This window comes from Equus quagga, chromosome 12 (genome assembly GCF_021613505.1).
Source record: "Equus quagga isolate Etosha38 chromosome 12, UCLA_HA_Equagga_1.0, whole genome shotgun sequence".
Classification (NCBI taxonomy): Eukaryota; Metazoa; Chordata; class Mammalia; order Perissodactyla; family Equidae; genus Equus; species Equus quagga.
Window position 1 is genome coordinate 32,389,316 of NC_060278.1, and position 25,647 is coordinate 32,414,962.

Consider the following 25,647-nt stretch of genomic DNA (forward strand, 5'->3'; position numbering starts at 1 on the left):
CCTAAAGAGAGTCCCTGAGAAGAGAGGAGAGGAGAGGGAAATTACAGCAGAAGCAAGGTGACCCTGAGCCTCTCTAGTTCTCCCTTGTGCTGAAACACAAGGCCGGAGGCACAGAAGACCAAATGACCCCTGCGCCCCTCACATAGCAGTCCTGGCACCCGGGACGTGGGAACGCAGCAGGAGGGGTCAGGGGCCTGAAGGACTCCGGGGGCAGCTGGGCAGAGCCCGGGCCCTGGCCGTTCTGGAGGAAGCTGTGCAGCCAACACTCCCACCATAGGAGCAGTGAGGCTCCCAAAGGTGAGCTGAGAGAAAGGAGACGGGTGAGAAGACAGAGCCAGCAAAGACAGGCCACTACTGTGAGCAAGGGAGCGCCCTAGAAAGGAAGAGGACTGGAAAGGAAAATCGCTGAAAGAGGTGGAAATATAGTTTTAGAAGGAGACAAGGAATAGAAATTCCAAAGCTTAATGATGAAAATAAAAGAAAGAAGTTCAGAAATAAAAATAACAGGATATTAGACAGGAACTACAAAATTAAACAAAAATATGAAATAAAGTAATTGATACAATTATATGTAATATTAAGGCTGATTTACCTATTTTACTTTTACTAGATGGGATTTTGAATCAAGTGAAATGCTTAAAAATTATTTCAAAGTAACTTTTAAAACTATTGTAATATTAAAATTAATAAAGTATTTAAAATTATTAAAGCAACCTTTTAAAACAACTATTTAAAAACTTACTGAAGTCAATGTAGTAAAATAAAATTAAAATAGTTTTTAAATTGTAATACTTTCTCCTAAAGTCTTTTTGTCAGGTTTTGGGAAGAGAGTAGAGAGAAAAGCCGTGGATAAACTCATCTGCACACCATGGTGTGCTGGTCATCACCCGGCTCCTCAGGAGGAAGCAGCCCTGCTGAGTAGCATCTGCGTTTTCATGGTGTAAACACACCACCGCGGCCAATTTCAAGCTACAATCTGAAGTCACTCAAGTAGGGGCTGGGGAGAGAAGCCAGCAGCATCCCATTGGTGGCATCTCCACCACGCACCCACCAGACGGGAGCATCTCCAGAGCACGGATAAGAGCAAAACGCAGCACAGTGTTTAGGAAGCAGTACACGAGTACTTATTACCTTTGCTATGTTTTCAGTGTTAATAAACACATTTGTTTTGCATTTTATACAGAACGACCTGAAAAAGTATAGACGGCTTCCTGAGTTTGCGTGTCTCCCTTGTGCAGGGGCCGTGCTGAGCTCGTCCCAGGCCAACATTTGTCCATACCGTTCCCATTTTAGTGTAAGTGCTGCCGAAGTGAGCACCTTCGTTTTTAATATCATTTACTTCTACTTTTACATAATTTCTTTTTTAAATAAATTAGTTTTTAACAGTGGCTTGCAGAATTCCTGGAAACTAACCCCCAGCTCTTGGGAGCCGGTACAGCCGGCAGGATGCGGGCCCAGCGCACCACTGATGCTCTGCGCTGGCACCGCTCCACCGGCCCGCGCCCTGCCGGCTCTGCACAGGGTCATCTCCTGAGCTAGCGGGCTGAGGACCAACCCGCCCGGTGTTCTGTCACGTATACAAAACAGAAATCGAACGTGTGTCTTGTAAGAAAAAAAAAAAAAAAAAACCTTTTTTCCTTTTGAAAAATGTTTTCTCCCTTTTAAATTGATTTTATGGGATTTTCCTTTTTTAACTACCAACACCTTGATTTCGGTAGGGTTTCAGAGAAAATGAAAATCAACTGTTTCATATAGTCTTTAAAATCTGCAGAGACATTTCACTTCCTTTGTCAGAGCAGCCGTTGTCTTATATAAGAACTGCAAACTAACTGCAAAGCCTTATGGTTAAATACTAAGTCTCTGCACTATGTGGAGAGAGCAGTAAAGGAGGGCGCAAAGTGAGTCGCAATAAGGTTGCCCCCCAGCGGCGCCGACATTTGGTTTGCACGCGGCGTCTGCACCTCCTCGGACCTTTGGCCCGGCAGCTGGCTCGGGGCGGGCCGGCGTCCGCAGGTGCAGTACCGGGCTCCGGTCACAAGGCGGAGCCAGTCCCTCGAGCTGGCCGCGCGTCCTCCCGGCGAGGGCGGTGTAAGGTGCAGCGGCGGGAAGACAGGATCCAGGGCGCCGGCGCAGGCGAAGGGAGAGCAGGGCAAAGGTTTTACCTCCTCCGTGGGACAGCTGATGTTCCGCTGAGCGTAGGAAAATATTAAAAAAATTCAAAAATTTCAAAGAAGGCACAAAAGCAGGATTTAAAACGATTTTCATTATTTAATAAATATTTATCAAACACGACTCTGTGCCCTGTACCATTTACAGCACAGCAGACAACAAAACGAAGGCCTTGTCCTTGTGGAAGGCGTTTTTCACGGATTAACCTTATTTTGTCAAAGCCATGAAATGAAACCGAAATAATGGCTCAACCTCCTTATTCAGCAGAACTATTCTGTTCAGAAAAAGGCATCTTTTCCCACAGGTCCCTCTAATCGAGTGAGGATCATGTTTCCACCACTAAAATATGCTTTCCAAAGAGCCCTGCTCCACCCGCGGCCTCACCACGGAGCGAGCTGACCAGGCGACGACGAGCGCCACGCTGAGGTCGCCCCGCCAGCATCACTGTCCTGGTGGTAGTGGGCTGCTCGGGCTGCCGACAAAGTACCACAGACTGCACGCCTGAACAGCAGAAATGTATTTCCTCACAGTTCTGGATGTTGGAAGCCAGGACGAAGTGCTGGCAGGGTGGGTCTTCTGAGGTCTCTCTCCTTGGCTTGCAGACTGCTGTGTTCTCCCTGTATCCTCACATTATCTTTCCTCTGTGTGCACATCCCTGGTGTCCATGTGTCCAAGTTTCTTCTTCTTATATGGACACCGGTCAGATTGCATTATCGCCCACCCTGATGCACTCATTGTAACTTAAGCACCTCTTTAAAGCCCTTATCTCCAAATAAGGTTATTTTCTGAGGTAGTGGCATCAGGGACATGACTTTGGCGGGACACCATTCAGCCCATAGCAATAACAATCACAATAATTACACCCTGTTCTGGCCCGACTCTCTGCTGCCTGGACCACTGCAGTACCCTCAGGGAGTATTTCTGCTCTCACCAACCTCCTCAATCCATTCTCCAGCAGCCAGAACAATCTTTCAAAATGAAAATCCTATCACGTGATTCCCCTGCTTCAGACCCTCCAGCGGCTTCCCACTGCGCTGATAACCTAGACGCCACTTCAGGGCCCGCACACTTTCCATGCTTTGGCCCTGCAGCCTTCTGGGCTGGACCTCACAGGGCTGGCTACAGCACCATGACGCTGTCCTCCTCCTGTTCCCCAGCACACAGCCTTCCTGTGTGCTTCCCCCCAGCTCTTCACAGGCCCGCCTCCTTCTCATCTGAAAGATCTTAACTCAAAAGCCACCTCCAGAGAAAACGTCCCTGACCAGAACATCTAACGTCTCCTCCCACCCAACCACCCTCACTCTCTAATAGTCATCCTATTTTATCTTCCTTATAGCACATTTTATTACATCATCCTGTTTTGTTTACTTTGCAGCACTTATTACTCTCTGAAATTATCTTTATCTGTTTCCTTGTATATTGTCCATCTCTTCCCTCTAAAATATAAGCTCCACGAGGACAGAGGCCTTTCACTGCTCTATTCCAACACCTGGAAGGAGCTCATGCTTGGCAGGACTCAGTAAGTCTCTGTTGAGTAATAAATGAATTTGCAGAACACTTTATAGTTTGAAAAATGCCTTTTGATTAAAAAATACTTCTATATACATTCATTCATTTAATTCTCACATCAATCTGTATTAGAATCCCCATTTTAAAAAGAAGGAAACTAGATCTTGGAGAAGCTATTTGACTCACCCCCTAGGGGCATAACCCCTATGGAGTGAAAGTGGAAGTTGGTCCTGAGGTTCTGTCTCTGGGCCTCTTTGCAAGAACTTCTAGAACAATCGTGGGGGTCAGTGGGATTTGAGGTGAGAAAAAGACTCACATACAAACCAGAACCACCCTGCCTTCTGCAGACTTCTCCGAGATGTTTTGGTTATAACAATGGTTTAATAAATGTTTACTAAATTAATTGACTAAAACATTTTTCATTGTTGTGAAAAGTCTAAATAATTCCAAATTCAACATTGCCAAATGGCTGCTCATTGCCCAAACAGAACAAACAAACACGAAGCTCCCTGTCCTGGGGTTTCCTTTTAAGAATAACACCAAAACACCATTTGGCAAACACTACAGTGATCATTGTTATGGGCAAGAGCAACCGATGGCTGCTAAAATCAGTGGGCAAAGTTTGAGGAGAAATAGCATATTTGCATGGTCTTGAAGTATCTTTCCAAAGATATTTACTAATTACAAGGGGAAAAGTAATAACTTATAGTGGGGAAAGCTGGCAGACACTCTCTGAACCAAGTGATCAGGGAATATCATCAGTAATAAGACATTTCAACAAGTGCCCCCTGACACGATGCTCTGAGAAGAACACGAAATCACATCTATGGCATTCTTCACAAACGCATCACCACAATCAATGCGGGAGAAAATGTCTGACAAACTCAAACGGAGGACATTCCACAAAGTCACTGAGCAAGACTTTTCAAAAGTATCACACTCAGGAAAGAAAGATTGAGGAGGACCTGTCTCAGATTGGAGGAATTTATAGAGACTAGACAACTGAAGACAACAGCAGATTTGGCACTGGACCCTGGAAGAGAGAAGGGAGGTGCGGGCACAGCTGGTGAAAGTGCAGTAAGATCCGTAGTTTAGTTCATGGTTTCGAACCAGTGTTAATTTCCTAGTTTTGATAACTGTACCATGATTGCATAAGAATGACCATGAGGGGGAAATCGCTTAGGGACACACAGGAACACTCTGCACTATTTTTTGCGTTTCTGTAACTCTAAAATTAATTTCAATATAGAATGTTTTTAAAAACACTGAAAAGATTACATTTTAAAATAATAGCATAATAAATTCCTTTTTTCTCCATGGTCAAAGAATGAAGATTTCTGGTTAATCAGATATTTTTAAGGAGTTACATCTTTTATATATTAGGGACATTCGCCATTTGCAATATAAGCTTTTCTCAAGTTGTTATTTATCTCTTGAATTTTTAAAGTTTTCTTCAACTTGAAATTTTTTTTAATGTGGCTGAATGTGTCAGCCTTTTTACTTCTGGATTTTGTTTTGAGTCATTTTCACCACTCCAAGTTCATAAAGAAATTCACCCATATATTTTACACTTAGATTTGTGTTGCCTATAGACTTTATCTTAGTATACAACTTGAAGTACAGAACTAATTTTATATTTTTCAAATGATTATCCAGCTGTTAACTCTATCTCTTCCTCACTTATTGGAGATGTCACCCATGTCGTCTATTAACTTTCTATATGCACTTGGGACTATTTCGGGATTTTCTGTTCTATTTCATTGATCTATTATGCCACACTCTTACAACTGTAAAGGATTTGTAATTTGTTTTAATATCAATTAAAGCTAATCTCACCTCCTTGCTCATTTTTATCAGTGTTTTCTTGGCTATTTTTGCTATTTATTTTTTCATATGAACATTAAATTTACTTGTCTAGCTCTAGCAAAGATCTGTTGGTATTTTAACTAGGATTATGTTAAATTTATGAGTTAATTTAGGATTTCTTGACATCTTTATGATTTCAAGCCTTCCTATCCAAAAACACGGTATGCCTTTCCATTTGTTCAAGTCTATTTTTATATCTTTCAGGTTTTCCTAATGTAGCATTTGTATTTTTTTGTTAAATTTCTGCGCTTTTTTTTTATTGTGGTTGAGTCTTCTCTCCCATCATATCATCTAACTGGCCATTGTTTGTATAGTTGAGGCTCTTGATTTCTGTATATTAATTTTATTTCCTACTACTTTATTAAGTTTTCTTTTTCTTTTTTTATGAAGAAGATTTGCCCTGAGCTAACATCTGTTGGCAATCCTCCTCTTTTTATGCTTAAGGAAGATTAGCCTTGAGCCAACATCTATGCCAATCTTTATACGTGAGATGCTTCCACAGCATGGCTGATGAGGGGAGCAGGTCCACACCTCGGATCCAAACCTGTGAACCCAGGCTACCGAAGTGGAGCATGAAGAACTTTACCCACTCGTCCATGGGACTGGCCCCTAAGTTTTCTCTTTTTTCTTCTTTGTAGTAGTTTTCCCATTGAATCTCTTGGATTTTTCGGATATTTCATGATATCATATCTACAGATAGAGATAGTTTTCTTTTTTCTTCTATCTTTTCTACCTTCTACCATTTCCTGTCCAATATTTATGTCTCTATTATTACTTGTCCAATTGCATTGGCGAAAGCCTCTAATTAATGCTAAATAATAATGGTGAATGTGGGATAGTCCTACCTCATTCCTGACTTTGATGGAAGGTCTGCTCGTGCTTCCTCAATAAGTAAGAAACTGGATTTTAGGCTGAGACATATGTATTTCATGGTAAGGAAGTTTTTCCTCAAGTTCTACTTTATTGAGTGTGATAGTTAATTTTATGTGTCAACTTGACTGAGCTAAGGGATGGCCAGATAGCTGGTAAAACATGGTTTCTGGGTGTGTCTGTGAGGGTGCCTCCAGAAGGGATGAGCATTTGAATCGGTAGACTGAGTAAAGAAGAGTGTCCTCACCAATGCAGGTGGACGTCACCCAATCTGTTGGAGGCCTGAGAAGAAGAAAAAGGCAAGGGAAGGGCAAATTTGCTCTCTTTGCTTGAGCTGAGACATCTGTCTTCCCCTGCCCTCAGAGATCGGTGCTCCTGGTCCTCAGGTCTTAGGCCTCAGACCAGGACTTAGACCATCAGCCACCTGACTCTTGGGCCTTTGGACTCAGGCTCACACCACCGGCTCCCCTAGTTCTCAGGCCTTCAGATTCAGACTAAGTTATACCACTGGAGTTCTGGGTCTCCAGCTTGCAGGTGGCAGATCGTGGGTCTTCTTGAACCAATTCCTATAATAAATCTCTTATCTTTATCTATAGCCATCATATCTTTCTAGCTAGCTAGCTATCTCCTGTTGCTTCTGTTTCTCTGGAGAACTCTGACTAATACATTGAGTCCTTAAAATTATGAATGCGTGTTGAATTCTGTCAAATGTCTCTTAAATATCTATAGAAATGATCCTGTAGGATTTTTCTTTCTCAGATCTGTTAATATGATGAACTATATTAATACTCTCCCCAACATAGAACTATTCTTTCAGTCTGGAATAAATCTCATTTTGCTTTAATGGGTTATTGCATTTTGTTGCTAGTATTTTATTTTCAATTTTTGTATAGATATTCATCAGTAAGACTTCTGTAGAGTGTCTTATGCAATTTTTATTACATTTTTGGTATCAACATTATACTCACTTCAGAAAAAGAATTTGGAAGTTTTCGTTCTTTTCTTATTTTCTAGAATAAAAGATTAAGTACCATTAGGATGAAAATTGTTTTTGAGTTTAATAGAATTCTCCTATGAAACCATCTGGATTGAAGCCTTTTGGAGAAAGAGCTCTTTGAAAACTTGCCTATTGATTCTATGGAAATTGGTATTGTTTAGATTTTCTATATTTACTGAGATCAGTTTGTTTTGTTTCGTTTTGCTTTTTTTTAATCCATCGACTTTCTTTAAGTCTTTAATTCAGTGTTTTTTAAATTATATTCACAATGTTGAGCAACTTATCTCCTCTATCCAATCCTAGAACGTTTTCATCATCTCCCCAAAAATCCCCATGTCTGTTAGCAGTCACTTCTCATTCTCTTCTCCCCTTACCTCCTCACAATCACTAATCTACTTTCTGTCTCTGTGAATTTGCCTATTACGGATATTTCATATAAATGTCGTACAATATGTGGCCTTTTGTGTCTGCCTTCTTTCACTTAGCATAACATTTTCTAGGTTCATCATGGTGTAGCCTGTATCAAAATTTCATTCCTTTTTACCACTGAATAATTCCATTACATGGAGACTCCACATTTTGTCTGTCCATTCATCAGTTGATGGACATTTGAGTGATTTCTACTTTTCAGTTATTATGAATAATGCTGCTAGAAACATTTATATACAAGGTTTTGTGTGAACATATTTTTTCACTTCTTTTGAGTATGTGCCTAGGAATGAAATTGCTGGGTCATATGGTAACTCTATGTTTTACTTTTTGAGGAACTACAAATCTGTTTTCTAAAGTGGCTGCACCATTTTACATTCCTACCAGCAAAGTATGAGGGTTCTAATTTCTCCACATCCTCACCGTTTCTTATTTTCCTTTTTTAAAATTATAGCCATCCCAGTGGATCTGGAATAGTATTTCATTGTGGTTTTGATTTGCATTTCCCAAATGATCAATATGGCCAATGATGTCTGGCATATTTTCATGTACATATTGACCATTATGTTCTTTGGAGAAACATCTATTCAACTCCTTTCCCCACTTTTTAACTGAGTTATTTGTATTTTTATTATAGAATTGTAAGAGTTCTTTATAGATGCTGGATGCTGGATGCTGGACGCAGATATATGATTTGCAAAGATTTACCCCGTTTTGTGGTTTTGTATTTTCTTGATGGTGTTCCTTGAAGCACAAATGTTTTAATTTTGATGAAGTCCAATTTGTCTATTTTTTCCCTTTGGTTGCTTGTGCTTTAGGTGTCATATCTAAGAAACCATTGCCTAATCCAAGGTCACGAAGATTTACACATATGTTTTCTTCTAACATTTTAGCTCTTACATTTAGGGGTTTTTAAAATCAATTTTGAGTTAATTTTTGTATATGATGTGGTAGTGGTCCAACTTCATTCATTCGCATGTGGATGTCTGGTTGTCCCAGCACCATTTGTTGAAAAGACTGTTCTTTCTCCATTGACTTGCCCACTTTGTTGAAGATCAATTGACCATAAATGTAAGGGTTTATTTCCAGACTCTCAACTCCATTTCATTGATCTATATATCTAGCTGTATGTCATTATGCTGGTATCACAGAGTCTTGATTGCTGTAGCCTTATAGTCAATTTTTTTAAAAAACTTTTTTATTGTGGTCTAAATAGTTTATAACATTGTGCCATTTCAATTGTGCATTAATATTTGTCAAACACCATATAAATGTGCCCCTGCACCCCTTGTGCCCACCTTCCCCTCCCTTCCCCCGGTAACCACTAAATTGTTCTCTTTGTCCATGAGTTTGTTTATATTCCACAGATGAATGAAATCATTTGGTATTTGTCTTTGTCTGGCTTCTTTTGCTTAACATTATGTCCTCAAGGTCCATCCATGTGGTTATGAATGGGATGATTTCATCTTTTTTATGGCTGAGTAGTATTCCATTATATGTACATACCACATCTCCTTTATTGAATCATTAGTTGTTGGGCACTTGGGTTGCTTCCACATCTTGGCTAGTGTGAATAATGCTGCAATAAAGATAGGGGTGAATAAGTCTCTTTGTATTGTTGATTTCAAGTTCTTTGGATAAATACCCAGCAGGGGTATAGCTGGGTCAGATAGTATTTCTATTTTTAGTTTTTTGAGAAATCTCCATACTATTTTCCAAAGTGGCTGCACCAGTTTACATTCCCACCAGCAGCAGATGAGGGTTCCCTTTTCTCCACAATCTCTCCAACATTTATTACTTTTTGTCTTGGTGATTATAGCCATTCTAACAGGCATAAGATGATATCAAAGTCTAGTTTTGATTTGCATCTCCCTGATGATTAGTGATGTTGAGCATCTTTTCATGTACCTGTTGGCCATCTGTATATCTTATTGGGAAAAAAGTCTGTTCATATCCTTTGCCCACTTTTTGATTGGGTCGTTTATTTTTTTGTACTTCAGTTGTGTTAGCTCTTTATATATTATGGAGATTAACCCTTTGTCACATATATGATTTGCAAATATTTTATCCCAGTTGGTGAGTTGTCTTTTCATTTCTATCCTGGTTTCCTTTGCCTTGCAGAAGCTCTTTAGTCTGATGAAGTCCCACTTGTTTATTTTTTCTTCTGTTTCCATTCTCTGAGTGGACATTGTATTTGTAAAGATCCTTTTAAGACTGACATCAAAGAGTGTACTGCCTATATTTTCTTCCAGAGGTTTTTTGGTTTCAGGTATTAACTTCAAGTCTTTGGTCCATTTTCAGTATACTTTTGTGCTTGGGTAAAGACAATGGTCTACTTTCATTCTTTTGCATGTGGCTGTCCAGTTTTCCCAGCACCATTTATTGAAAAAGCTTTCCTTTCTCCGTTGTATTTTCTTGGCTCCTTTGTTGAAGATCAGTTGTCTGTATATGTGTGCTTTTATTTCTGGGCTTTCAATTCTATTCCATTGATCTGTGTGCCTGTTTTTGTACCAGTACCATGCTGTTTTGATTACTATAGCTTTGTGATACGTTTTGAAGTCAGGGATTGTGATGCCACCAGCTTTGTTCTTGTTTCTCAGGATTTCTTTGACTATTCATGGTCTTTTGTTGCCCCATATGAATTTTAAGATTCTTTGTTCTATTTCTGTGAAGAATGTCATTGGGGTTCTGATTGGGATTGCATTGAATCTGTAGATTGTTTTAGGTAGTATGGACATTTTAACTATGTTTATTCTTTCAATCCGTGTGCCTGGGATATCTTTCCATTTCTTTATGTCATTATCGATTTCTTTCAGTAATTTCTTATAGTTTTCCTTGTACAGGTCTTTCACCTCCTTGGTTAAATTTATTCCTAGATATTTTATTCTTTTTGTTGCAATTGTAAGTGGGGTTGTATTTTTGAGTTCTTGTTCTGTTAGTTTATTATTAGAGTATAGAAATGCCACTGATTTTTGTACTTTGACTTTGTATCCTGCAACTTTGCTGTAGGTGTCGATTATTTCTAACAGTTTTCTGATGGATTCTTTAGGGTTTTCTATATATAAAATCATGTCATCTGCAAAGAACAAGAGTTTCACTTCTTCAGTGCCTTTTTGGATTCCTTTTATTTCTTTTTCCTGCCTAATTGCTCTGGTCAAAACCTCTAGTACTATGTTGAATAAGCATGGTGAGAGTGGGCACCCTTATCTTGTTCCTGTTCCCAGAGGGATGACTTTCAGTTGTTCCCCATTGAGTATGATGTTGATTGTAGGTTTGTCATACATGGCCTGTATTATGTTGAGGTACTTTCCTTCTATACTCATTTATTGAGAGTTTTTATCATAAATTGATGTTGGATCTTGTCAAATGCTTTCTCTGAATCTATTAAGATGATATGTGGTTTTTCTTCCACCTTTTGTTGATATGGTATATCACATTGATTGATTTGTGGATGTTGAACCATCCCTATGTCCCTGGTATAAATCCCACTTGATCATGGCGTATTATCTTTTTAATGTATTGCTGTATTCAGTTTGCAAATATTTTGTCAAGAGTTTTTGCATCTATGTTCGTCAGCAATATTGGCCTGTAATTTTCCTTCCTTGTGTTGTCTTTGGTTTTGGGATCAGAGTGATGTTGGCCTCATAGAAGGTGTTAGGAAGTGTTCCATCTTCCTTGATTTCTTGGAATAGTTTGAGAAGGATAGATATTAAATCTTCTTCAAATGCGTGGTAGAATTCTCCAGAGAAGCCATCTGGTCCTGGATTTTTATTTTGGGGGAGGTTTTTGATTACTGTTTCAATCTCTTTACTTGTGATTGGTCTATTCAGATTCTCTATTTCTTCTTGATTCAGCTTTGGGAGGTTGTAAGAGTCTAAGAATTTATCCATTTCTTCTAGATTGTCCAGTTTATTGGCATATAGTTTTTCATAATATTCTCTTATAATTGTCTGTATTTCTGTGGTGTCTGTCATAATTTCTCCTCTTTCATTTCTAATTTTATTTATTTGAGGTTTCTCTGTTTTTTCTTAGTGAGTCCAAGTGTTTGTCAATTTTCTTTATCCTCTCAAAGAACCAGCCCCTTGTTTCAGTGATCCTTTCTTGTTTCAATTTCATTTACTTCTGCTCTAATTTTTATTATTTCCCTCCTTCTGCTGAGTTTGGGCTTTGTTTGTTCTTCTTTTTCTAATTCTGTTAGGAGTAGTTTAAGATTGTTTATTTGAGCTTTTTCTTATTTGTTAATGTGGGCCTGTATTGCTAGAAATTTCCCTCGTAGGACAGCTTTTGCTGCATCCCATAAGAGTTGGTATGGTGTGTGTTTGTTATCGTTTGTCTCCAAATGTTTTTTGATTTCTTCAATGACCCATTGGTTATTCAGTAGCGTGTTGTTTACTCTCCACATTTTTGTGCCTTTTCCAGCTTTTTTCTTGTAGTTTATTTCTAGTTTCACAGCATTATGGTTAGAAAAGATAGTAGAAATGATGTCAATCTTCTTAAATTTATTGAGGTTTGCCTTGTTTCCCAATATATGGTCTATCCTTTAGAATGTTCCATGTGCACTTGAGAAGAATGTATATTCTGCTGTTTTTGAATGGAGTGCTCTCTATATATCTATTAACATCATCTGGTCTAGTTTTTCATTTAATTCCACTATCTCCTTGTTGACTTTTTCTCTGGATGATCTAGCCATTGATGTAAGTGGGGTGTTGAGGTCCCTTACTATTATTGTGTTGTTGATATCTCCTTTTAGATTTGTTAATAGTTGCTTTATGTACTTTGGTGCTTTTGTGTTGGCTGCGTAGATATTTATAAGTGTTATGTTTTCTTGGTGGAGGGTCCCTTTTATCATTAAATACTGCCCTTCTATGTCTCTCTTTACCAGTTTTAGCTTGAAGTCTACTTTGTCTGATGTAAGTATGGTAACACCTGCTTTCTTTTGTTTGCCATCAACTTGGAGTATTTTCTTCCATCTCTTCACTCTGAGCCTATGTTTGCCTCTAGTGTTGAGATGTGTTTCCTGGAGGCAGCATTTGTTGGATCTTGTTCTTTAATCCGTCCTGCCACTCTGTGTCTGTTGATTGGGGAATTCAATCCATTTACATTTAGAGTGATTATTGATATATGAGGACTCAATACTGCCATCTTATCAGATGTTCCTGGTTCCTCTGCATTTCCTTTGTTTCTCAACCTGTGTATTTTGGACTATGAATTTGATTAGTTAGTTTTCTCTGTTGGTTTTGTTCATTTTCTCCTTGTTTATCATAAATGTCTCTGTTCAAATTATTTGTTTAGTGGTTACCCTTAGGTTTGTATTAAAAAATCTCATAGCTGAGATAGTCCATTTTCTGATAGCCTCTTATTTCCTTAGACTATATGGATTCCATCCCTCAACTCTTCCCCATCTAAGTTATTTTTGTCACATCTTTTTCCATTTTGTGTTGTGAGTTTGTGGTTAAAAATGTGGTATAATTTTTATTTTGGTGTTTTCCTTTTCTTTACCTTTAATGTTAAAGTTAAGTGTTTACTAACCTGATCTGATAGAGAGCTGCCATTTTCTGATTATTGCCTACCTATTCATCTCCTTGCTCAGGGCTTTGCAGCCCCCTTCCCTTTTTTTTTCTAGGTATGAGAGACTTCTTGAGAATTTCTTGGGGCAGTCTTGTGGCAATGAACTCCCTTAGCTTTTCTTTATCTGGGAAAATTTTTATTTCTCCATCATATCTGAAGGAGATTTTCACTGGATAGCACATTCTTGTTGAAAGTTTTTGTCTTTCAGGATTTTGAATATATCATTCCACTCTCTCCTAGCCTGTAAGGTTTCTGCTGAGAAATCCACTGAAAGCCTGATAAGGGTTCCTCTGTAAGTTTTCTTCTGCCTTGGTACTCTTAGCATATTTTCTTTGTCCTTGACTTTTGCCAGGTTCACTAGTATATGCCTTGGAGTAGGTCTTTTTATACTGACAAAGTTAGGAGATCTGGAGGCCTCTTTCACATGGATTTCCAGCTCCCTCCCCAGGTTTGGGAAGTTCTCAGATGTTATTTCTTTGAACAAGCTTTCTACTCCATTCTCATTCTCTTCCCCCTCTGGAATACCTATAATCCTTATGTTGCATTTCCTGATTGAGTTGAATATTTACCTGAGAGCTTCTTCACTTCTTTTTAGCCTTAGTCTCTCTTTTCCTCCCTCTGAAGCATTTCTATAGTACTATCTTCTGGCTGATTCTCTCCTCCATATCGTCAGCTCTGTTGTTTAGGTAATCCAGATTTTTCTTTATTTTATCCATTGCGGTTTTCATCTCTAACAATTCTGATTGGTTCTTCTTCATGGTTTCAATCTCCTTTGTGAGGAAGCTCCTGAATTCGTTAATTTGTCTTCTGTGTTTTCTTGTAACTTGAGTTTTTTTTTATGATAGCTGTTTTGAATTCTTTGTCATTTAGATTATGGATTTCTGTGCCTTTAGGGTTGGTTTCTGGGTACTTTTCTCTTTCCTTCTGGTCTGCAGCCTTAATATACCTACTCACACTTCTTGATGGGGTAGATTTTTGCTTCCTCATGGTGTTCTTATCTGGTGACAGCTGCCACGTATTGCCACAGGATGGGGATCAGGCACTGTGTATTCTGGGCCCGGCATGAGCAGGGGCTCCCCAGCTCCAGCCACTGACTGCTTTTCTCTGTGAGTGACTGATCAATGGCAGATCTGGAGCACTGGGCAGGGGGAGGGGTGCTCTTCTTCCCCAGTGCTTCCGCCAACCCCTGCTCGTCTCTCTGTGTGGAGCTCTAGGCATTTGCAAAACTGTGCACTTTCCCTTTCCCCACCGCCACTGTCAAGCTCTCTGCACCATGTTCTGGATGAATCTTGGCTGGAGTACCAGGTGGGGTCTGGGGCGCCTCTCTCAGCTGTGCACTTTCCCCTCTGGGGCTGCCACACTCTCCGCACCAAGCACCAGACAATTCTGGGGCTGGAGTACCAGGCGGGGACCAGGGCACCTCTCTTGGCTGTACACCCTCCCCTCTGTGGCTGCCACACTCTCCACACTGGGCTCCAGATGACTCTGGGGCTGGAGCACCAGGTGGGAGCTGGGGTGCCTCTCTTGGTTGTGCACCCTTCCCTCTGTGGCTGCCACTCTCTCTGCACTTTGCTGCATATGACTCTGGGACTGCACACTTCCCGCCACTGCCACCAAGCTCTCTGCACCTTGCTCCAGATGATGCTGGGGCTGGAGTACAGGCAAGGACAGAGTGCCCTTTTCTCCTGTGCACTTCCTGCTGCCGCCACCTGTCTCTCCCCATGGAGCCCCTGCTGATCAGCTTCAACTTCCTCTGGAGGATCCAGCCCCATCATCACCTTCAGGTGTGTGGCTACGTGGGTCTCTCAGATGTCTTTTTTGTTGTGTGTGTGTCCTCTGTTGGTGTATAAATTTTTTTTTTTTTTTTGTATCTTAGAGGGGAGAGTCCAAGAGAAGAGCTCAGTCCACCTTGACGCTGACGTCTTATAGCCAATTTTGAAATTGGGAAATGTGAGTCCAATTTTGTTCTTTTTCAAGGTTATTTCTGGCTATTTTAGGTCCCTTGAAATTCCATATGAATTTTAGGATCAGCTTGTCAATTGTTGGAAAAAAAAAAGGCAGCTGGGATTTTGACAGGAATTGTGTTGAATCCATTGATCAATTGGGGAGCACTGCATCTTACCAATATTAAGTCTTCCAATCCAGGTATACAAGACTAGGATCAGTTTTGACAAACTATATCTTACTAGAAAGTTGCCCTTTTCAGATAGATTTTCAAATTTGCTTGTATAGAGCTGTATAAACTACTTTCTTATCACATTTTAAAATTTCCTCATTTTGACAGTTATTGTCCCAAGTCATTTGTGTAACTGTATTTTCGCAAAAAAATGCTAGTGGTTTGGGGCCAGCCTGGTGGCACAGCGGTTAAGTTCACACATTCTGCTTCGGCAGCCCCGGGTTCACTGGTTCAGATCCCGGGTGTGGACATGGTACCGCTTGACACACCATGCTGTAGTAGGCGTCCCACATATAAAGTAGAGGAAGATGGGCATGGATGTTAGCTCAGGGCCAGGCTTCCTCAGCAAAAACAGGAGGACTGGCAGTAGTTAGCTCAGGGCTAATATTCCTTAAAAAAAATGCTAGTGGTTTACCTTTTTTTAATCTTTTACAAAGAACCAGCTCTTCATTTTATTAGTTCCTACTGTTGCCCTGTTTCCAGCCTTGTTAATTCTGTTTTTATATTCACTAATTCCTCCCTTCTGCTTTCTCTCAGTTTACCCTTTTTCCCTAAATTTTTGAGTTGGATGTTCTAGTCCTTTTTTTTTAATGCTTTTATTTTTCTTGATATAGACATTTAGTAAGTTCTGATTTGATTATATCTCATAGACTCTGAAGTCATTTCCATTTTCATATCTCATTTCCATTATTGCTATTTTCTAGAAGTTTTCAATTTCATTGTTATAAAATTTCCCCTTTGAACTGAGAGTTATTTATTTATTTAATGGGCTTCACAAATAATTTCTAGGCTGAGTTCCAGATTTGAATATGGATGAGATTTCCCAGGAAAGGGTGTAAAGTGAAAAGAGAGATGACGGTAAAACTCTGATGGTTAATAAGACAGAAAGAAGGATAGTTGTCCCCAAACATTGCTGAGAAGGAAGAGTCAGAGATGTTGGATGAAAACAAAAGGTGATGTCATGGAAAACAAGGGAAGAGACAACTAGTGACCTCAGGGAAAACAGTTTGAATGGAAGTTGGGCTGGGAGATAGAAGTCAAATTGCAAATTGCATGTTAAAGAATGAACAGAGTGAAAGTTATCAGTAAAAGCAAACTCCTTTCCTTATTAAGATTCCTAGCTATGGAGAGAAAGACACTAGCTAGGGGCTTTATCCATTAGAAGGTTTTTGGTTGTTGTTTTTTGTTTTATGTGAAGGACATCTGTGTAGTGGGATATTCGGGAATAACAATGGAGGCCTTTCCATCCATAATTCTTTGTTCTCTTCCTCAACCTGGGTGGCCTGGGCATTTCATGTTCATTGCCTATGGGAGAAGATAACTCAGCAGAATGCAGAGATCAGGGTGAATGCCAAGGAAAGCATAGCTATCAAAAGCAATCTTACCTGCGAGGGTGTGGCTAAGGCTCTTCTGCTATCCATGCCTGCCCCTGGGCAGACATGCTTGTGTCTGCCTGGTTTTAGGTTAGGGGTTCAGGAGCACCACAAGGCCTCCTTAGGCAGGAGAGCTCTCAGTGCCAGCTCTATGCTGCTCTTTTGCATGCAGTCCTGGACTATTTGGGACTGCGGGCAGCTCTGTAAGTCCACCACACAGACACACTGTTATCCAAATTTTTCCCCAAGCTTTCATTTAGATGCCTTTGAGCAGAAGGGGAATTCCTCTTGCTCTGCACCCTTGTTTATATCTGCTACTGTCAGGCTTTGCACCATTAAAGTTTGTCCTTCAGGTCCCTGTTCAAGTCTTTGCTCATATTTGTGTGTGTGTGTGTGTTTTAGGAGCTCCCCAGATGATTTTAATGTGCACCCAGACCTAGGGACCACTGTGCTAGTCCACGTGCAATCTATCTACCATCCTATAGCTAGAGTTTTCTTTCAAAAAGTACAAATCTAGTCTTATCACTTCTCTTCATTTATGGGTTTGTATTGCCTATATGACAAAATCCTTAGGGCAGCAAACAAGATCATTCACTAAATGGCCCCTAACCCACCTTTACACATTCATTTCCTAGTCCACACAACTAGCTACATGCCCTCTGCTAGTATTATTGACACTGTATATGGACAAAAGACAATATGATATGCATTACAGAACCCAGACATTAAATATCTCTGCTCTTTCATAAGTTTATAACTTAGGAGGGACAAAAATATAAGCTTTCAATTAAAAACATAAAGACTCAGAGTAAGGTGAGCAAAGAAAAGATGGCATAAAATGACCTCTTAGTGGGAGGTTGGAAACTATTACAAAATGCCTCAGTAGTTCTCAGAAAAAATAGACAGTTGAGTGTCACTTCTCTGCAATTCAAAAAATGAAATAGAGAAGGCTGTGGGTTTGGAGCTGGTGTAGCTAAGATGCCTTTAAATTAACCAAAAGCTTACTTGAATCACAGCACGTACAGCCTGGTTTCTGGCCTGGTTTCATTACTGCATTATACAGTGGCTCCTCTCAACACTTGTTTCTGAGTCCTTCAAAGATGAAAATAATGAATTCCTATGCTTCTTGGGGCCCTGCTAAGGTAATCAAATCTCCCTTTCATAGTCACTTGAATAGCATTTATACCATTCTTGTCCTTCTCACCTTCCCCAGGGAAAGAAAAGATTCATATATCTTGCCTTACTATCTCTGTAGACGGAATGGATGAAGTTTCTGTCACTCCCTCTATCTAGAATATTTAGAACACTGAATTCCGTTGCTACGATTGACTACAGCCAAGGTGGAGTTACTTGCTCTGTGTACAAGGTGGAACCACTAGTTACCAACCCCTACTGCCCTTCTCACTCTCCCTCAAGTAAATTTGGGGCAATTTCAAACAACTCTTGGACTTTCTTACATGACCACAAATGTATCTGATATCCATAGCTCATCATTTATGGAGGAAGTCTTAAGCATTCTTCACGTCATGCTTGAGAGGCGTAGCAAAACAACGATAGTTCTTCTTCTATACTCCATCAGCCTTCTCTGCACAGGCCACCCTCTCAGCCAGCTTCAACCTAGCACACAGCTCACCAAGATATCTAGGGGCCGCAAACCCTTCCTTGGGTTCCTGGGGAGAAAATTCAATAATGCCACTCTGTGAGCACAATGGTCACTTCTATAACAAACTCCAACACCCAGTGGCTCAATATTGTAGTAATGGAGAGGCTTATATTATCCAGATGAGTTTTCCTGATCAGTAAGTGGTTTTCCTCCAAAAATCATTCAGGGACCCAGCTCTTTCCATCTTGTGATTCCATCATTTTCAACACATGGCTTCCAATGTCACTCTGCCTGTACGTACCAAGGCAGAAGGGAAAAAGCCTGAAGGGTCACACATGGGAGCGTTTTATGGGTCAGGCCTAGGAGTGGCATACATCACTTCTACCTACATTCCATTGGCCAGAACTTAGTCATATGGTCTAGCTAGACCTTAATTCCCAGCCTCCCTCTATCTGCAAGGGAGTCTGAGAATTATAGTTAGCTATGGGCTCAAGAAGAGAGGAAATAGAATTAGACTACCCAGTCTTGACCACAGTCCACCACCATGACATGAATCACTAGCACAACCAGGAAGGGGAATGAGTGGTCAGAAACCGGTGAGTTTATCACAGAGTGCCAACTGCTGGCCTAGAAAATTGGCTTGGAATGGCCTATTAGGCTTATACAACCTCATCAGGATTTCGGGATAACTGTACCAGATAGGTATTAAGGTACCTGCCGAATCCACAGTCCTTCTGAGAGTTTCTTAATGTCTAAGTTGTTATGCTTTGTCCCATTTGATCTGCCTCCCTAGGCAAAGCTGCTTTAACCAGAGATGGCTACATAACCAAAAAATCACATCTATAGGTTTACAAGAGAAAGGCCCGGGAAGTTGTCTCTCATACAAGCTCTGCTCAACAAAAACGCTCTCTACCCAATATTGACAAATGAGCAAAGAGCCTTTCCTTCTTTCTTCCTCGGGAGTTTTAAAGGAAGACATACAGAGAGAGATGTAGATGAAAGAGAGATGGAAGGGCAATAACAGATTGAGAGAAAGAAAGAGAAAGCAGTAAGCAGAATCACAAGGTATCAGAAGCCACAAGCAGGTAGAAGCAAAGGGGTAGGAGTCACACCGTCAAGATTAAATTAGTTGGTAGCAAAGTAGGAAGACAAATCTGGAAGAGAGAGAATACAAATAGATGAGCAGAGTCATCAGCATGTTAGACTAGTAGAGCTGAGTCACAGAGTCACAGAGTGATCACTGAAATACAAGAGCCCTGTAGCCCCTTAATGGCAACAAATGCCATTCCAGTGCGCTAAGAGGCTTGAATGTCACTGTGGTAAGTTTTTCACTTATTCCTTATACACATAAGGAATAATTACTCTTTATATCACATATTTCCAAATATATGCTTACAATACACTTGCATTAACTAAGAAAACTTAAAGATTATTTAGTCCCATGCAACCTGGAAGAGCATGACCACGACAGAATAATGAAAGGGAGCTAGATTTCCAAACATGTCTGTAGCCGTCTGAGCACACAGTGATACCTTTTGGTTTGCGTCCCCCTCTATCTTTCAAAGCTAATGAAGACACTGCCATAAGCTGTTCTCTGTTAGGCATTTGCATGAAGTCTTCCACACTGAATAGGGCTGACACTTTTCAAGTGAATCCAATATTTTATTTTCTATGTTAAGGAGAACAGGTTGAGGCTGCAGGAGTATGAACCTGGAAGCCACAGAGGATACACAAGCACAGGCAGCAGGAATTATACTCCCAGAGGCCCAGGAAGTACACTCCCTAAGATCACCAATCCTCAGCCTCTGGCTCCCAATTTTTGTAGCTATGGAGCAAAATTTGTACCTCACGTAGACAATACAATAAGAACAACAGACAGACATCTATAATCCAGGGTCAACTCAAGTAGGCCTCCAAAGATATCAAATACAGAAAGGGTTTTCTTTATCACAACAGCCAATTAAGTGCCCTGAACAGGGTGGCCTGAATACAAGTGTCATTCTTCTGCCATAATGCCATCCTATTAATCAACTCCCAACTACAAAGCCTGGGACAGAGTTTACTGGGAAACCTAGGGCCCCACACCTTTTGGGATGCCCTCCAATACACTCAAATCTGGGACACTTATGCACTTAGACTAAGATTGACCTGGAAAGCTACATCCATTCTAGACTCCTGAGTGCCACTGAGAAGCCGTGGAAATCAACTTCGTCACGGGTCTGATCCCATCCCATAGGAACAGAACCATACAATGAAAGTAAGCAACCATTTGAGTAAACAAAGGAGGTAACAAAATAATATATATGCCTTTTCTTGTATATGCATAGATTATTTTTGGAGTGGTCCTTAGAAATTAGTACTTTGGTTACTAGTACTTCGGAGGGGTTCTGGATGGCTGGTGGAAGGGGGTTAGAGGGACTTTTCTCTGCACTTTGTTCTCTTTGAATTTTTAACCATGTGAATGTATTATCTATTCAAAAACTTTTTTTAAATTTTAATCCCCTTTCATGATTACTCCCTTCAGATCCTGTAACTAAGATCCACTGCTTTCTCTCAAATCTTACTCCCCTCTTTAACATCTTTAACAAATCCTCTTCTAATCTCAGTCAAAGTGGGTTTCTGTCTTAATCTGTTCAAAAGCAGCTATAACAAAATACCAAAAACGAAGTGCTTATAAATGGCAAACATTTATTTCTCACAGTTCTGGAGGCTGGAAGTCAAAGATCCTGGTGCAGGCTGACTTGGTGTCCGCTGAGAACCTGCTTCCTAGAAGCCCTCTTTTCACCGTAACCTCACATAGAAGAAGGGACGAGCTAGCTCTCTGGTCTCTTTTATATGGGCACTAATCCCAACCAGGAGGGCTCCACCCTCACGACCTAATCACCTTCCAAAGGTCCCACCTCCAATACTATAATACTGGGATTTAGGATTAAAATATACGAAATTTGGGAGGACACAAACATTCAGACTATAGCAGTCTCTTATTCATCCCCCCACCACCCTACTCTCAAAATTTAATCATGTAGATTGAGATACCCTATCTCCCAACAAGAAAAAAATCTTCCTTTTTAGGAAAACGGAAGAGAAAAGAATTTGGGTTTACAGGATGGATTGTTTGGCAGTGTAAGAAAGGGATAAATAAAGCCTTTGAGAAAGTTCGCATCAATAATTTTAGTCGTAACATAATAGTAGCATCATATTGTAAACAATTCACATTTCCAAAATTAGGCGATATGTGAAATTATGGCATGATCATACGCTGGAACACCTTGCAGCCATTAAAAACGGTGGTACAAATTTACAAGATGTCATTCAAGTACAAAGTATTCAAATACAAAGCAAACTTTTTTTGGTAGATTGGCACCTGAGCTAACAACTGTTGCCAATCTTTGTGTGTGTGTGTGCTCTTTCTCCCCCAATGCCCTCAGTGCACAGTTGTATATTTTAGTTATGGGTCCTTCTAATTGTGCTCTGTGGGGTGCCACCTCAGCATAGCTTGATGAGTGGTGCCGTGTCCACGCCCAGGATCCGAATCGGCGAAACCCTGGGCCGCCGAAGTGGAGCGCATGAACTTAACCACTCAGCCACAGGGCCGGCCCCGAAAGCAAATATTTTAAACGTGAAAGAACTCAAGGAAAACTACCCATGAGCACTTTTCTGAAAATAAAATCGACAATAGAATCCAGACAATAGAAATAAATCAAAATAAAGAATTCAAGGACAGAGTGGGAAATGATGGTTAACGGTAACTGCATTCAAATACAGGAAAAATATACTAAATTACATGAATGCTAAACAAAGTAATTTTATATAAATATAAAATTACATGAATGCTAAACAAAGTATAAATATTCTACCTTGTCAGTGTAAAAATAATAGTATACTTAAGGTAAATTGGGGGATTGAGGGAGAAAAAGTGGAAGGAATTTTCAAAGCACTAACGCGCTCCTCTTCTACAGCAGGCAGTCAACTGACACTTTCTCTATTTGAAATAGGCAGTTTTAAAAACACACATGACAAGTACAACCTCTTAATGTTTTTCTCATTATCTTTTCTGAATTTAAAATAAATAATGGCTCTCATGGCCAAGAAACATTTGAGATTCCACAATGTCTTCAATTTAAATTAATCTTTTTCTTTTGCTACATTCAAGTAAAATTAAATTAATACTTTTTATTTATAAAAAGCATGGTTATTGTGATGTTATTTTGATAGGATAGTGTCTTCTTTCACTCATTTAATAAATATTTACTGGGCACCTGCCTGGTGCTGAGCACAGATGCAGGTGCTGAAATGCAGCCATGAGCAAAACAGACAGGCCCCTGCCCCCGGAGAGGACCGGCTAGAGACTTATCCAAGTTACACATGCAGTCTTAGTTCATCGTTCATTTCATTCATATGTGTGAATAAACTCCAGTTTTGATGGATCACGCCCTATCATGGGCTCTGTGGATCCGACAATCCCACTCCTCTTTCATGTTTTCCATCCACAACGCAGACCCCTCTGTCCATGTAGCTCTTCAAAAGCTCTCTGAGTGGCTTCAAGCTTTCTCAGATAATCATTGTTGGGGGAACCTGTCCGTGCAATTTCTCCACAGCACTCACACTTTTTACTACCTGATACAGATGAACTGGAAAATGTTGTATGAACTTCTCTTCAAAACAGTATTAAATGTGAAGTCGATGTAACATTTCTGGCACCTGAAGTCCTCTCAGGAAGAGTTACCTCTAATCCATTACAAAAAGGTTCTTCTTACTTAAATCTTACTGAATTTTAAACAAGACGTAACACTCAAGGTTCCTGCCAATTGCTTAAGAAACTCGTCTCCTGATCCGTGAACAGATGAACGCTGGGCGTGCCCTGGGGAGTCCCGCTGAGCGTGGCGGAAGCGGTGAGAGCGACTCCCCGCCCAGCAAGAGGACGCCTGGGCCGCTGCAGCACCGCGTTCGCATGGAGACGAGAGACAACAGGGAAATGAGAGGGAGAATCCCCTGGAGGTGAGGCGAGCACAAAGCAGACACGGAATAGTCTGGAACACCAAAGATCAGGTCACTCCGCAGAGGCACCGAAGCCTGGGACTGGCACAGACAGGGGTGGTCGGGGAAAGGGGAAAGACCAGAACTTTCAATCCGGGGCTGGACCCTGCAGCATCCTAGATCACCAAATCCTTGAGTAGCAGTCTGTTCTGGGATGGATTAAAATGGAGTGCTTAAAAATATATAAGTTGATCTGACTGCATATACTTTTATAAATTCGTTCATATGTTTTCATTTCATCCTCTTAATACTCGTGTGGCCTAAGTGGTGCACGTATGGTTATTTTAACTTAATGAATAAGGAAAATGAAATAAAAAAGGTGGCACGTAAAAAAATCAATGAGAGAGCCAGCAACTGACATCGAGTGTACTTTTGTTCTATTAGAGTCAAAGATGAAAGACCATCACTTACAGAAAACTAGACTTGTTTGTGAATAAGATTTGAGTGACTTTCAAATTAAATTTATCAGCCACATGGAAAAATTAGCTTCTTTACTTTAGAAGCATTCCTTGTGGGATGTGATCTTTATTTTTTACCAAACTAGATTTATTCAGGGTAACTTACTCTTAAAACTACTCTAATGACTTTTGCTTGTTTCCAAAAATTAAGTCCATACTCAGAAGGTGTGTAATTTGACTAACTTTTTAAAAATTTCTGAAGGCCATAAAGTAAAAATAGTAAAAAGACAGAAGGCATACATTTCACAGACTAAGGCTAAGATCTTTAATATAAAAAAGATACATAATTCAATGGAAAAAATAGGGAAATGTCGTGAACTGCCGGTTCAAACAAAAGGAAATACAAATTGCTTTTAGACAAAAAGACATCCACAAGTAGAGAAAGGAAAATTAACACTCGGTTTCTATTTTCACACATCAGATTGGCAAAAATCCTCAAGTTTAATAATTAAACTTTGTTTAAGAGCTAGTGGGGAAACAGGCAACTCATATAATTAAGTGAGAGAATTTACTGTCAAGATAGCAAAACCTACCAAAAATATTCATGCAGTTTTACATATTTCAAAGAATTTATTCTAGAGAAAAATTCTCACTTTTGCAAAATAATATGCATACTAAAATATTCTCTGCAATATGGACTATCACAGCAAAATCCTGCAAACAACCTAAATATCTATTGATCAGAGCTTAATTCAATATTTATGGTTCATTCACACAATGAAATAAAGAAGCTCTTTATGTATTAATAAAGAATAGTCACAAACATATATTGATAAGTGAAAAATGCAAAGTGCAGAATAGTTTTAGAGTCTTTTACCACTTACATTAAAATTACACACACATCCTACAACTCAACATCAAAAAAATAAAAAATCTGGTCAAAAAATGGGCAAAGGACATGAACAGATATTTCTCCAAAGCAGTTGTACAAATGGCCAATGAGTACATGAAAATATGCTCAACACCATTAGTTGTTAGGGTAACGCAAATCAAAACCACTTTACACTCATTAGGAGGGGTATTTTAAAAAACAAAAAACAAAAATTAAGTGTTGGCAAGGATGTGGAGAAATTGGAACCCTTATGCTTTGCTGGTAGGAATGTAAAATGGTGCAGCTGCTGTGGAGAACAGTATAGTGGTTTCTCAAAAAATTAAACACAGAACTGCCACATGATTTAGCAATTCCACTTCTGGGTATATACCCAAAAGAACTGATGCGGGGTCGGTGAGCCGAGGAATCGAAAGAAAGATTTCTTAGACTCTCAAGATCTGGCAGTAGTGCTCTTTTATTTAGAAAATAGTGTGGAATAGCATGGGGACAGGACCCATGGGCAGGCAGAGCTCCTGCTGCTGCCTCTGCATGGGGACAGGACCCATGGGCAGTCAGAGCTCCTGCTGCTGCCCCTTCTGCTGCCCCTGCTGGCATGGGGACAGGACCCATGGGCAGGCAGAGCTCCTGCTGCTGCCCCTGCTGGCATGGGGACAGGACCCATGGGCAGGCAGAGCTGGTGTGTGGGGACAGGACCCACGGGCAGTCAGAGCTCTTGCTGCTGCCCTGAGTTGAGGGTTAGGGCTAATTTTATAAGGCATGG

General features: G+C 40.2%; 1 protein-coding gene and 1 pseudogene across 1 annotated transcript in view; both read right to left on the reverse strand.

The window, feature by feature from the left end:
• EFCAB2 (EF-hand calcium binding domain 2) overlaps positions 1-25,647 on the reverse strand; it is a 66,613-nt gene that overhangs the window by 26,613 nt on the left and 14,353 nt on the right.
• On the reverse strand, positions 1,194-1,317 carry LOC124249256 (uncharacterized; annotated as a pseudogene).